We start from the raw sequence: 15,272 nt of genomic DNA, 5'->3' as shown, positions 1-15,272 counted from the left end.
CGTCTCTTTCCTTTGATTTGATTTTGGTACCATTTGTTTCTGTCTAATTGATGTTTGGAATTGCTCAGGTTATTCTTGCTTAGTGTTTAATTAGTTTGCAGTATTGAACAGTTTCGGTTTCTAAGCAAATTTAAACAGCACTATCAAAGAGAGCCCCTGTATTGTTGCGCGCAAGAGTATTCAGTGTTACTTGAGGTTGGCAAAAAGCTCCTCCTTCTAATTCCCATGTCTGTTTTTTGTTTAGTATTCTCCAATTTGTATGCAGCGTAATGAGTGTTAGTTCTTTTCACATTCACCCTATATGCTGATAAAGAATTATTTTTGATTTTTTCGAAAGAAAATTCCTTTGTTATGGTGATATGTTAAAAGAGCAAAAAATCTCAGACCCGAGTTTGCTTTTATGGTGTTGTGATATTAGCGAAGGTATGGTCTGAGTTTCTTTTATCCTAAACTTGGTTGGGTCTGTTATACTTTGCAGATAGTCAGAGAACGTCAATTTTTTTTCTTAATGAAAGTTAAAGTCAAAAATTTTTAGTATCGACTTTTGATACGTGGGGTTACTACTTGACAATTAAATCTTCTCTGCAACGAACAACTTAAATCGGAAGCTTTGTCTACTCTTTAACGTGCCCTCTGAGGTAGAAAGTGTTCTCCGAAACTTCGATATCTATCTACTATAAAAACCAATTTTATTGTGTTGTTATTTTCTTTGTCTGTGTGTTTGTGATTGAACACTATCTAATTCAAAGCAAAAAACGATGTACACGCATCTACAGCTATTAAACTGTTTTCTTAAAAAGCAATGGTTTTCTGCAAGAAGTTGTAATGCTTTTTAGGCCTATTTGCACAATAAAATTTTTTCGATGATAACAAAGACGCGTGGACAAAGCCTTTTTGTTTATAAATAAGATATTAGGTATATAAATATAGATAGGTAAACAGGCTTATATAGATATAGGTTACTTCGGATTGAGACCCTTTTACTTTTGTTACTTCGTTTTTTGTTAGTTGCTGGCGAACAACATCACTTGTCATATTCTGAACCTATTTTCCTTCTCTTTTAAAACTTTTATTTCGTTATGCTATTTCTGCAATTTTTCTGTTCTCCTTCTTTTGTTGTGAATTTTGAATTTTTCCTCTCTTTTTTCTTATTCGTTGATGGGTTGTAGTTGCAGTTCTAAATTGTTGTAAAATGAAAAAAAAAACATTGAGTTATGTGAATACAGAAATTCGGTATTGAAAAGAATTTAAAGGTAACCCCTGTCTTTACGTCAATGATTTTTGTTCAATGTCTTAAAAATTTTATCTCAGATGTTTCATTTTCAGTTCGTTGTTTCGGGGTCACCAATGTTGAATAACTTGCTTATTAGATCGATTTGACAATATTGAGTTCACAAACTTTGGTTTCAGCGGTAAATTAGCGTGGAAACATATGAGCTAAAATTAGAAATCAAATCATGCAAAAGTCAAATTAAGGAATGTTGAAATATTGAAGCTTGAGCTTCAATATACATAATGATTTACAATGTAATGGCACGTGTTTGTAACTGGGGGTGCATAACGTACAGGAGAGGGGCATAAAAGGAAAAAATCCAGCTTTTTGATCAGCATCTTATCAGATCTTAAGCGATAAAAATTCCAGAATCACAGGGGTTGCAACCATTTTTTCAGGATTCACGCTTAATAGTTTAAGCAATATTCTTAATCTACACTTTCAAACTTTCGTTCAATTTATACAGCAGTTGTTCTCTGCTTTCACTGGTTTATGATAAACTGATTTCAAATAAATTAGAAGATTACCCCGTTCTATTCTGTTTCCCCTTACACCTTAGTGGGCATATAAGTTTCACGCCCCATCTCATCCTCGAGACGCATGTGCTATTTTAAACATAATATAAAGACACGTAATTTCTAATTGAGGGTCATGACAAAATATTGGGAGGAGATAGAATAGTTCCGATAACTCAATTACAGGTAATCTGATGGAATAAAAGGAAAAACGAATCTATCAGAACCAAAAGAGTTTGTAGCAACTATATTAGTCCTGCACAATTATATTAATCACCCTTCACTCCCTCCCCCATAAATCAGTCAAATTAATTATTGTTCCGGCCCAGTTTAGTGGGGGGAGAGTGGGGGGAGGAACTATATACTAAAATGGGTTTTTTTCGCCGACCGATATATTCATCGCAGAGGGTTGTGATTGGTATCATTAAAAAGCCCGTCCACTGAAGAATAGATAACTAAAATTGTTTTTTGAATTTCACTTTTCCGCAGAGTCATCGATTTTTAAAGTGTTGTGCACATTTGACTGATCTCGGTTGTTTCTGCTTACATTTTCCGTATTTTTATGCTATTTTTTTAGCCAATTTTGCTTTAAAAAAATGTTTTTTGTTTTTTGGTTTTTGTCTTTGTTTGTCGTTCTTTTTTTAGTCCACTGAGAAATACTGCATAATTCCGGCTCTTAGTGGCCTGCTTTGGAAGAAAAAAAGAATCTATGTGAGAATTTCAATAGAAAGCTAAAGTTTTTTACGACTTTGGAATCAAGTGTTTTAGAAATTATACAGAGATGTTGTTTTTTAAATTTGTACTTTGCTGTTTTTGTCAACTTGTTACCAAGTCTCATTAAAAACAAGTCACATATAAACTTTTTGGCGTTGAATGAAGGCAAAATTGATTATACCTAAGAATTTTAATGCAATGCTTTTTGTTTTTACGCATTCAAAACCGGTTTTTGCGAAATATTTATTCAGTTTTTGTTTCTTGTCTATTTATCGTTCTTTTTGAATACGTATGACATATTCTGATTAATGGCCCCTCTAAATGAAAAGCAAAAACCCTATTTAGTGATTCAGTTGCTATCTAATGTTTTGATGTCTTATGTTATCTAATGTTTCGAAATTAATAATTTTCGAAAAAAAATACATATTTTTCTTTAACTTTTTCCTTTTTTGCTTTTTTTAAAACTCGTTACCTTATCTCATTATTCAGCGGTCACATATCATATTATTCGTTTCCAAAGAAAGCACAATTGATTATATCTTCATTTTTACGGATTAGATTATGGTTTTATCGGCTTCGACGCCGTTTCTTGCAAAAAATTATTTAATTTTTTTGTTTTTCGTCTAAATCTGTTGTTCATATTTGTAGACGTACAAGGTATTCTGGATACTTGCAGGTCTCAATGTTTTCAAATTAAAGAGTGGCTTTACGTAAATCTACTGAAAGGCTTCAATTAATATCTAATACCTTGCAGTTTCGGTTCTTTTCGTCTGCTTGTTACTGAGTCTGGTCAAGGACTGGTTCACTTTTTTCTAGTGACGAACAAAATAGTTTGTTTATTTTAGGTTTAATTGACACCATTTTGACTTTGTAATTATTTCGTTCTTTTCATAAATATAGACTCATAAATATGTTTTGATTGTGAATGCTTGTTGTTTTTATTTGATTTTTTGTTCGTCTTGTCTCGCAGTCTTAATAATGGCAGACTAGCGGCCGGCCCTCTAATGTGGCATTATTTACTTTAATGAGGGCGTTGGAGGCAATTTTATTGTTCATTCATCAGTTTTTTTACCAATATGTGAGAATTTTTGAAAACTTCGATCTTTGCCTCATTTGGTAGACAATTAAGCCAAACTCGTGGATAAGCGGGGTTGGAACCTCATGTGCAACTGCACATTACTGAGCCTCCGTGTTTCCATAGACGTTGATTTGAAGATATAAGCTAAAATTATTTAGATAAATATAATTTCAGCTTAAATTTTCACGAAAGATTTTACTTGAAATACTGAAGTTGAAATGTTTCAGCTTATATTTTCACTTAAGAAATTACTTGAAATATCGAAGTTGAATATTGATATGGAATAAATTGAAATATTGAAGGAACTGACAACTTCAAAATTTCAAGTAATTTCTCACAAAAAAATTAAGGAACAAGTCTAAGGTTGTTGCGGCAGAACCCAGTAATTTAGAAACTTATGATAAAACGCAAAACGCAAAGCAATCACGTTCTGGATCCCATGAGAGCTCAAGAGCTTGCACAATATTATTTCCACCTTAGCTGAGTCTTCATCGTTTAAGATCTGGAAAAAAAACTTCAGCTCTTATCCAAAATAGATGAATAGTTCAAATTCTTACTTTGAAAACTCCTATCTTATCTGATATTAAAAGATATTTACAAGAACTGGTAAAAATTTATAGAAAAATAACACGCATTGAAAATGCTTATCTCTTGTAACTTTTATATTGGAGTATACAATCAAATAGAAAATTTTGCTTTTATGGCAGAACTTTTATCATGTAGCATCATAGGGTAAAACTATTACAGTAGGACCTGGCCTAAAGTTTTCAGAGCAAAGTGAGGCTACTTATACACCGTGGCACTGATACGATTTTACGCGTTTTTCAATATGTTATACGATGAAAATTTCTTATCACTGTAGAATGGAAAATTCTGATGAGCAGAAATTTTGTTTCAGTTTGCTTCAAGATCCTTTGTGTTTCAAAACCAAGTTTAAGAGAACGTTACTGTTTTCTCAATTGATAACAAAATCTCTTGAATATAAGAAAAACTTTTAAAAACGGCGTTTAATCATATCTTCTAAGGAACCGTTTCTTTATCGTTTCTTTATCACAAAAATTACTCAAAACAAATTGTTGAATAATTTTTTTCTTAGAAAAAATTTCAAAATTACTCTTTGTTGGGGCAAGAAAATTACCATCGTATATAAAAGAACATATGAAAAGCAGTCTATTTTTCTTCCCTCTAGACTATTTTCCTCCAATTGTTGCAGCTAATCACGACAGTTAATTTGACGAAAAACAATTGTTAATGTGAATTGATAAGTTACGGGAACATTGTTACGGGAACATTTCAGACATTGAACGCTGATATGTAGAAATTCCGTGAAGCAACGTTTGTCAACAAACTTTAGAGTGCAACAGAAAAAACTCAACTTCCCAACAACATTTTTTAAACAAATGTGAATAATAACTCAAGAAATTTTGCAACAATTTAAAAAAAATAACGCATGAATTTCATTTTCAATTTTCTTTAAGTAACCTATCGATTTTCTTGAACAATTTTATTAATATTTGCACTTTTGTCAACAGTTTATTGGTATTATATATGCAACTATTTGGAAATAGCGCTCCTTTTTTTCGTACATTTCATTTTTGAGCAATTTTTTGTGAATATCGACATAATTATTGCATGACGTGCATTTAACTAACTTCTATATATGTTTAACTAAAAATTTTGCAAGCTTGTAACGTAAAAAAATAATTTTTTTTTTCATTTTTTTACCGGTTTGCCGGTTTTAACCAATAGGAAATAATAGTCAAATCAACATAACTATTCGAAATGCAATACAAAATATTAGACAAAACCCAATATTGCAATTTTTATCATTAAAGGAAAGGATAGAGTAAAATAAATTGTGGAGCCAATAACTAAAAAATTAATAGTAGCGTTAAAACTATGTGAAAGAGGTAAAAATTGTAGCAAATTCTTCGGGGAAATATATTTTAAAAGCCTTTGGTGAAACAACCATATCGAGCGATTTATGTTGAGAGAAACATTAAATTTGTGTCCAGGGATGGAGAAATTAGGACAACGTTATAACATAAACATATAATAATAACATAAAAGTTTTGTTTTCAACAGAGTCAATTTTATTGTTGACTTGTGGCTTCAAAATGGCGATGAGCAACCAGTGAAAGCAGAGTTCGCCTGGAACAAACTAGCTCAGGATTTTCAAATTTAGTTCAAAAAATTTCATCGTTTTGCTAAACTTTTTAAGTTGACATTGTCGAACAGAATTTTGTTTTACTAAAATTTTGAAATATTTGCAAATCAGACATTATTGTTTTTAACTAAAGATCTGCTGATGTGCCAATGCGACCAAATGATTTGCGCTCAAGCTTTAACAGAGGAAAAAAATAGATGGTGTTTTTCAATTATTCAAAACTTTTTTTTGACTGTTTATGCTCTTTGAAAGTTTTTAGCTAATTTTTATCGCAAACTAATTGGTCAACTTCACAGCAAACGTTTCTTAATTAGACTCATACGCTGGTGATTTCCAAAAACTAAAAAATTTTTAAAAAATTTAAAAACTTTGAAATTAAAAATTATAAAACAGCCGGAAAATCCTTTGCAATAGAAAACAGATTAAGCCTGAATTTTGACTCGTAAAAAGGGACCTCTTGCAGAGTGGAAGGGTTCCTATCTTCAAATTGAGTTACACCTCCCATAGTGACCAGGTGTAGCAGAGTTCCATGCTCAAATGGATATTGACACAATCCAATCACAGAACCGAAAGGTAGCGGCTCTACAAGATGAAGCAGTGCAATGTCGTAGATAACCGTACATTCTTCATTAAAGTCTTGAAACCTAAAAGTAATGTTCTGAATTGTTCTTCATTTATTATATCATCTTCACACCCCTGAACAAAGTATTTGATTTAACTGTTCCGGCCAACGTTAGTGGGGGAGAAACTATGCTCAAGTGGACTTTTGTTCAGTCAATTTTTGCCGATCAATATATTCATTGTACAGAGTTGTGAGTGGTATCATCAGAAAGCTTGTCAAGAGTAGAATATCAAAATGAAAATATTTTTTGCAGTTCGCTTTTTCCAAGGAGTTAGGGAGGTTTAAAGTTTTGTCCACGTTAGACTCTCTTCCTGCAATTTGATCAAAATTTTTGTAATTCTTGCTAAAATTTTGATCAATCTTGCTAAAGGTGTGATCAAATTTGTTATCTTATTGGTTTTACATGCAGAGAAAAAGAGAGTTGCTGAGTTGTTTTTGAAATATTTCTTTTTTGTCAACTTAACTGTTTCGCTAACAGTTGGAACAAAGTAATTAAAATGGTCAAACAGCAACAACAAACCTGGTGTGAGTCTAATTGTGTAAATTTAAAGGAAAATTAATTGGCTTATAATGGGGCAATGTTTTTTTTAAACTAAGTTTGTTTTTTTGGTTTTTCAAATTATTTACAGACCAGAACGAACTCAAATCAAAACTAATTTCTTTTCAAATCAAATTTTGTGCAAATGAAGGCCAACGGGAAAACATTGATATTTTGGCGAAAAGCTTTTATTGTAAGCTTCAACACTGTCTTAGTGTAAAATCGTTTGTGAAGTTTTGAGTTCTGACTGTACTGGTTGTCATTTTGTAGTCTTTTGACTTAATCTATTAATGGAAGATTCAATTAACTTCCTATGCAGTTAACACTTAGTCTACTGAGTAATTTTAGTTCAAAGCTCATGGTTGCTATTACTTTATTTAAAATTTGTTTTTTAAAAACTAAAGCTCTTTTGAGCTTAGCTTTTTAAAATTTTGTTTCTGTTATCTTGCAGAGTGAAAGGGTTCCTATCTTCAAATTGAGATACCCCTCCCATAGTGACCAGGTGTAGCAGAGTTCCATGCTCAAACGGATATTGACACAATCCAATCACAGAAGCGGCTCTACAAGATGAAGCAGTGCAATGTCGTAGATAACCGCGCATTCAATTTTTGCCGATCAATATTTTCATTGTACAGAGTTGTGAGTGGTATCATCAGAAAGCTTGTCAAGAGTAGAATATCAAAATGAAAATATTTATTGCAGCTCGCTTTTTCCAAGAAGTTAGGGAGGTTTAAAGTTTTGTCCACGCTAGCCTCTCTTCCTGCAATTTGATCAAATATTTCGTAATTCTTGCCAAAATTTTGATCATTCTTGCTAAAAGTATGATCAAATTGTTATCTTATTGGTTTTACATGCAGAGAAAAAGAGAGTTGCTGAGTTGTTTTTGAAATATTTCTTTTTTTGTCATTTTAACTGTTTCGCTAACAGTTGGAACAAAAATTATTTAAAATGGTCAAACAGCAACAACAAACCTGGTGTGAGTCTAATTGTGGAACATTAATGGAAAATTATTGGGCTTATAATGGGGCAGTGTTTTTTTAAACTAAGTTTGTTTTTTTGGTTTTTCAAATTATTTACAGACCAGAACGAACTCAAATCAAAACTAATTTCTTTTCAAATCAAATTTTGTGCAAATGAAGGCCAACGGGAAAACATTGATATTTTGGCGAAAAGCTTTTATTGTAAGCTTCAACACTGTCTTAGTTTAAAATCGTTTGTGAAGTTTTGAGTTCTGACTGTACTGGTTGTCATTTTGTAGTCTTTTGACTTAATCTCTCAATGGTAGATTCAATTAACTTCCTATGCAGTTAACACTTAGTCTACTGAGTAATTTTAGTTCAAAGCTCATGGTAGCTATTACTTTATTTAAAATTTGTTTTTAAAAAACTAAAGCTCTTTCGAGCTTAGCCTTTTTTAATTTTGTTTTTGTTATCTTGCAGAGTGAAAGGGTTCCTATCTTCAAATTGAGATACCCCTCCCATACTGACCAAGTGTAGCGGAGTTCCATACTCAAATGGATATTGACACAATCCAATCACAGAAGCGGCTCTACATGATGAAGCAGTGCAATGTCGTAGATAACCGTACAATCAATTTTTGCCGATCAATATATTCATTGTACAGAGTTGTGAGTGGTATCATCAGAAAGCTTGTCAAGAGTAGAATAACAAAATGGAAAAATTTTTTGCAGTTCAATTTTTCCAAGGAGTTAGAGAGGTTCAAAGTTTTGTCCACGTTAGCCTCTCTTCCTGCAATTTGATCAAAATTTTCGTAATTCTTGCTAAAATTTTGATCAATCTTGCTAAAAGTATGATTAAATTGTTATCTTATTGGATTTACATGCAAAGAAAAAGAGAGTTGCTGAGTTGTTTTTGAAATATTTCTTTTTTTGTCAACTTAACTGTTTCGCTAACAGTTGGAACAAAAGTTATTTAAAATGGTCAAACAGCAACAACAAACCTGGTGTGAGTCTAATTGCGGAACATTAATGGAAAATTAATGGGCTTATAATGGGGCAATGTCTTTTTTAAAACTAAGTTTGTTTTTTGGTTTTTCAAATTATTTACAAACTCAAATCAAAACTAATTTCTTTTCAACTCAAATTTTGTGCAAATGAAGGCCAACGGGAAAACATTGATATTTTGGCGAAAAGCTTTTATTGTAAACTTCAACACCGTCTTAGTGTAAAATCGTTTGTGAAGTTTTAAGTTCTGACTGTACTGGTTGTCATTTTGTCGTCTTTTGACTTAAGCTCCTAATGGAAGATTCAATTAGTTCCTATGCAGTTAACACTTAGTCTACTGAGTAATTTTAGTTCAAAGCTCATGGTAGCTATGACTTTATTTAAAATTTGTTTTAAAAAACCAAAGCTCTTTTGAGCTCAGCCTTTCTAAATTTTGTTTCTGTTATCTTGCAGAGTGAAAGGGTTCCTATCTTCAAATTGAGATACCCCGCCCATAGTGACCAGGTGTAGCAGAGTTCCATGCTCAAATGGCTGTTGACACAATCCAATCACAGAAGCGGCTCTACAAGATGAAGCAGTGAATGTTGTAGATAACCGTACGTTCAATATTTGCCGATCAATATATTCATTGTACAGAGTTGTGAGTGGTATTTTTTTTTGCAGTTCACTTTTTCCAAGGAGTTAGGGAGGTTTAAAATTTTGTCCACGTTAGCCTCTCCTCCTGCAATTTGATCAAAATTTTCCTAATTCTTGCTAAAATTTAGATCAATCTTGCTAAAAGTATGATCAAATTGTTATCTTATTGCTTTTACAAGCAAAGAAAAAGAGAGTTGCTGAGTTGTTTTTGAAATATTTCTTTTTTGTCAACTTAACTGTTTCGCTAACAGTTGGAACACAAATTAATTAAAATGGTCAAACAGCAACAACAAGCCTGGTGGGAGTCTAAATGTGGAACTTTATTGGAAAATTAATGGGTTTATAATGGGGCAATGTCTTTTTTAAAGCTAAGTTTTTTTTGGTTTTTCAAACTATTTACAGACCAGAACGAACTCAAATACTTCAAGTTAGTTTGTTTAGCATAGATTTTTTTAGGCTACTTTGTTTTTCTTTTAAACTTAGATTACCATTGAGTTTTGTTCGTAACTAAGGCGTGTTGTTTTCAATTGATTTTCGTTGTTTGTCCAGTCCCTTAGTCTTGCTAATGACACATAACATAAACCCTATAAGAAAGCATTATTCAAGTTGTTTCGTGGTTCGAGTTTAAACCGATCTTTTAAAGGGCTACGCCAATTATTTTCGAACAGTATACGAGTTTTTGCAAATTATCTATCTCTTCCTCATTTGGTTGACAGTTAAGTCAAAAAAGTGGTTCAGCAGTATCAGAACATTATGCACAAACACACAATACCGAGGTAGGCTCCTTGTTAGTGTTTGTGAACAAAACAAAGCCTGTTTATGAACTATTAATTGTTTGCGTAGCCTAATGGAATCTAGATAGGACCAGCTGAACTTTTAGTTTGAAATTGTCCAAACAAGGGCGTAAACATTTTTTTTATTGAGGTGTCAGGTCAGGTGAATCGGAAAGGTTTTTAATTGATCCAAGCCTCAAACTTTTGCGGGGTCAGGAAATTTATGCTTCCCGGGCTTTTGTTAAAAGACAGTTTCGGACAATCCAAATCTTCTGCAGAGGTATAGAGCGGTAGGGTTCAAAAGTGTTCGGAAAACTGAATCAATCCTTGAAAATATCTACCATTTTTTTAAAAATTGTTTGACGAAAATTGATTTTAAAATTGTTCCAATTTTTTTTTCACAGATCTTGCCCACTCACGTTTAAACTACGTTTGAAATTATTCGTTTATTTAAACCGGAATACATTTAGTCAATAGGTCTCTAACGCACGACTTGAAATCTCTTCAAAAATGACTCAAAGTGTAGAAAATGGATTCTATAATTATTATAATTAAGATAATATAAATTGAAAAAATGAGCAAAAGATCTCAGAAAAAATATAGACTTTTTAATTATTCCGAAACTATGATTTTCGTTCAGCATTAATTTTAATTGACGTAATAAATTTCTTAGGTTGTGACCATTAGGCGTTAGCTGAAACAATTGTTACAGTTTGTTACGCAGTAAATAAAGAACGAATTTTAGCCAATCAGAATTGAGTATTTATATTTGAATTTAAATGCGTATAAATCGTTCTAATATACGTAGAAAGTTCTGAAAAAGTTCATTTTACCTAATTTTAAGTAAATATAACCACTATATGTATCGATTAAGCTGGTTTTCGGCTTAATAGTTTTAGGTTTTCTAAACAAATGTCGAACGAATCCGAACCGATTTTGACTTCAATAACGTCAGACAAAAAACCTGCTAAATGAACATCAAAAAAAGTCTTGCCGTCTAAAATCACTGGTTACTTTGTACGATTATGCTTACACGTTTTGATACTATGTATGACAATGCGAATTCAAAACAGCTTTACGAACTACAGTTTTGTACTGAGTTAACATGGTGACGCTCCTTACTTGAGCCGCCTTTAGTGTAGACTTCTTTTGTCTGATTGTGGTGATACAATTATTGAATTGAGTGAAAATGTTAAGAATAACTTAGTTAATAATCCAAGCCTATTCGCCTTTTCTAGAAATAATAAACTGCCTTATACTACTGCAATAATCAACGGAGTTACAGTTGGAGCGAGACCCTTTTTCGTCAAGGTGTCATTACACTACTCAAAGAGATTTTGCGGAGGAACAACGATTGGTGATCATTGCATTATCACAGCAGCTAACTGTTTCAATCATCATGGAGATCGCGCACGGGGGTGAAACGCGAGCCTATGACAGAGTCTGGATTCCACTCATTGGTCTGGCTACAGTCTGATCAGGATCCAGATCTTAGTTGGCAGATCAGAAGGGGCAACTAATCAAAGGCAAAGTTGTAACTGGATCTGGAACTTCTTGGACCACCTCGGATGCCGGCTATATGGTTTGAGATATCCAAAAAAAACCCAAAACTCTAACTAAAACTGTGAGACGAAATTTTTCGCAAACTTTATGGCAGTAAATGTTTATTTTTTTTTAATTTAGACGGCAAGAAACCCAACCGTGAATTTTTTTGGATGATGGGTTAGTAGAATTAAACGAATATTTATAGAAAACATTGGTAAGGAGCCCACAAAAAATAGTTTTAGAGACGAAAAAACATCAATTTTGAAAATTTTTGGTAGATTTACCAAAAATTCGAGAAAATTGATATAGTCGGTTCGTATATCAAAAATAACCTCTGATAAAGAGAAAATTGAAAGAAAATTATGCTAATTTGCCCAGTTTTGAAAATTTTTGGTCAATTTTGATGCAAATCAAAAAACATGGAATATCAATATAGAATATTGAAAAACCGTACTTTCAGGCATAAAACCGTCCAATTTACTGGATTACCGTTCCGTATTCAAAAGATTGCAGAAATGTTGACTAAAAAATAGAAAAAATTGAACAAAAGCATAAAATTTTGACAAATTTGTCAAAAAAAATCAATTTTCCAGCAAGAAAGTTCGTAAACACAAAAAAGTTGTGAAAATTTTCACAACCTCCGGCCTACAAAAAAAATATCGAATTCCCATAATTTTTCTCGTCGATCGTTTATGAACCGTTTTGCCCGCGTCCTTTTCGTCCTTTCGCTTTTAAGTTTTCCGAGTTTTACGATTTTTTTTCTCAATAACGTCGCTCTCCCAAAACTTCGCTTTCCGTTTTCTTCCGCTTCTTTTCCAGATTTCAGTGTAGCATGTCATATGTGATGAAGTAAGTTGTTGTTTTGTTGTACTATGTTGAGTATGCTAGTATGCTGGTTTGTTGTTTAGGTCTTATAGCTTTCTAGGGTGTGACTTAAGTTTATTCTCGAGTTACGGTTGGATTGTTCTTTGACTTTTCAACTTTACTAATTTACTAGCCCTCAAGTTGTAGTATATTGATTTTTCTGCTTTATGTTTGTGTGTACCTGTATGATTGCTAGTTGGTTTGGTCTTGTTGCCTTCTATGGTGTGACTTAAGTTTATTCTCGAGTTACGGCTGGGTTGTTTCTTGACTTTTTCAACTGTCTTAGTCTACAAAGACCCTATTGTAGTTTATTCAATTTTGCTGTAGTTTGTTTAATACCTTTAGTATGCTGATTGTTTGTTGTGATTTGGGTTTTGCTAGGATTTGACTTAAGTTTATTCTGGAGTTACGGCTAGTAAATTTCTCGACCTTTGCATCCTTTTAGTGTACTACTGCATTGCCGTAGATTAGTTTCGTTAAATTAGTCGTTATAACCCCATAATGAACTATATTAGATTGTCTTGCAGTAGCTTCTCTCCTTCTTCCTAGGGTGTGACTTAAGTTTGTTCTGGAGTTACGGCTGGGTTGTTTGGTTGAGTTTTTGCTGTGGTCTGCTAACATAGTTCTTTCCGACCTCATTTCCAACCTCAGCCCGTTCTTTCGCACCGTCTCGTTTCGTTGTTGCGCGTTTTTCGCTCGCTTTCCCGCACGTCATGTTTCCGCTCCGTCGCGCACTGCTCGCCCGACTTATCGTCTGTCCCGTTTCCGTTGCGTCGCGCGTTGCTCGCTCGACTTCCCGTCCGTAACGTCTCCGTTTCGTCGCGCGTTGCTCGCTCGACTTCCCGGGTGTCTTTTGTCTCACTCCGCGTGGAGCGCATTGCGTTCAGTGCTCCACTTCTGTTTTTGTCGGGCACTGTGTGCTCGACGACCTTTTCTGCTCTTTGGGCGGTCTGTTTTACAGACTGTCTACAGTGTGCTATGTTTGGTGTTTTTTGCGTTGGGTTTGTTTTGGGTGGATTTGATTTGTTTGGAGTGTGCATATAATAGATAACCGTGTGCTGTGGTAGTTTTGCTGGTCATTGGAAATAATAACATCATGATGTCTAATAGTCTTGATCAAAAAGTTAAAAAGTTGTACGCTGCCAGGTCAAAGCGTGAAGCTGATTTGCATGCTATACATGAAGATATCCTTCATTGTATGAATAGTCAAAGTAGGCGAGTGAAAGTTGAACGCCTAGTAACAAAGTGCAACGAAGCATTTATGACTGTTGTAGACAAAAATGAGGGCCTCATTGCATTTGCTGGAAAAACGGAGGATCCAAGTGCACTTGTTCCCTCTTTAGAGTCTTACTTGGAAGCAATGACAACTAAGAACGACAAGATACTCACTTCAGCACGAAACTACATCAACTCTGCTGATGATAAAGCGAGTGAATTCCAGGAACCAAGGGCTCCCATTCGTTCCAGACTTCCCTCACTGATGACCTCGTCAAAAACATCTAGTCAGCGTAAACATGATTACGTAATTGCAAAAATGAAGCGCGAAGAAATTGGAAAACAGCATGAGGCAGCCATTTGCCTTGCTAAACAGAAAAAACAATTGGAAATAGATGAAATGGAAGAAAACAACAGGAAACGTTTGGCAGAGGCAACTCTGCAAGAATTTGAATTGCTGGACGCCGTTTCTAAAGGTAGCCAATCTGAAACAACTGCAAGTGCTAGGAGCTCAATGAGAAGTGAAAAGGCTGTCCAAGACTGGATCAACACCTCACTTGCTTTAAGTTTTCACAATGAGGAGAAAACTAGTGAACCACAGGTTTTGATTGACCCTCCAGAATGTCCTAGCCACAACAACGGCAAAACAGTGGAAGATCAGAACACTGAAATTTCAAGGCATTCTATTCCAAAAAATTGTCAAGGCAATTACATTTTAAGCAATGAAACATTGCAGCAACTCGACCCCTATTATAATCCACCAGAAAATTCTTTGGCTGCTGCTAACACACAGGCGTTGTACCAGGCGCACTTAAGGGCGCAAATGAATCAAACAGGCCAGCAAGGCACGGCGCCCCCAAGCATAACTAACCAAGGAACCGCGGATAGTCAGCCGCCTACTGTACACGCCCCAGGGGCTTCTTCACCGCCCATTCAACAGCCCATTCCACCACAGACGTTTGCACTAGACGAAAATCAGAATTTTACAACCGAGGTTTTTCCCAACGCACAACTTCAAATTTCGCAATCCAGGGGACCTGAAACATCAAGTCTGCCCGAGAATAATTCGGCCCAGCGTATATGCCCCCGACAACAAATTAATTTTGTCCCCCGAGCACCAAACGCCACTCTTCCTCCTTTTCCGAAAACAAATCATCCAGCCCCCGCCATCAACGTTCCCCTGCACCCAAGCGCCCCACCAAGTCCAAACATTCAACAGCACAACTCCGAACCCGCTCATCCTAACGTCCTTCCGATTCCGAACCCAGTCTTCGCACCTAACCTCAATGCTCCCATCCCACACGCCCCCTTGATTAATCCTCCTCTCGTCAACAACACTTTCCAGAATAATAATAACCCAGTACACAAA

The sequence above is a fragment of the Convolutriloba macropyga genome, chromosome 13, assembly GCF_964194025.1.
Source record: "Convolutriloba macropyga chromosome 13, txConMacr16.3, whole genome shotgun sequence".
NCBI lineage: Eukaryota > Metazoa > Xenacoelomorpha > Acoela > Convolutidae > Convolutriloba > Convolutriloba macropyga.
Note: the sequence above shows the minus strand (reverse complement) of the source record.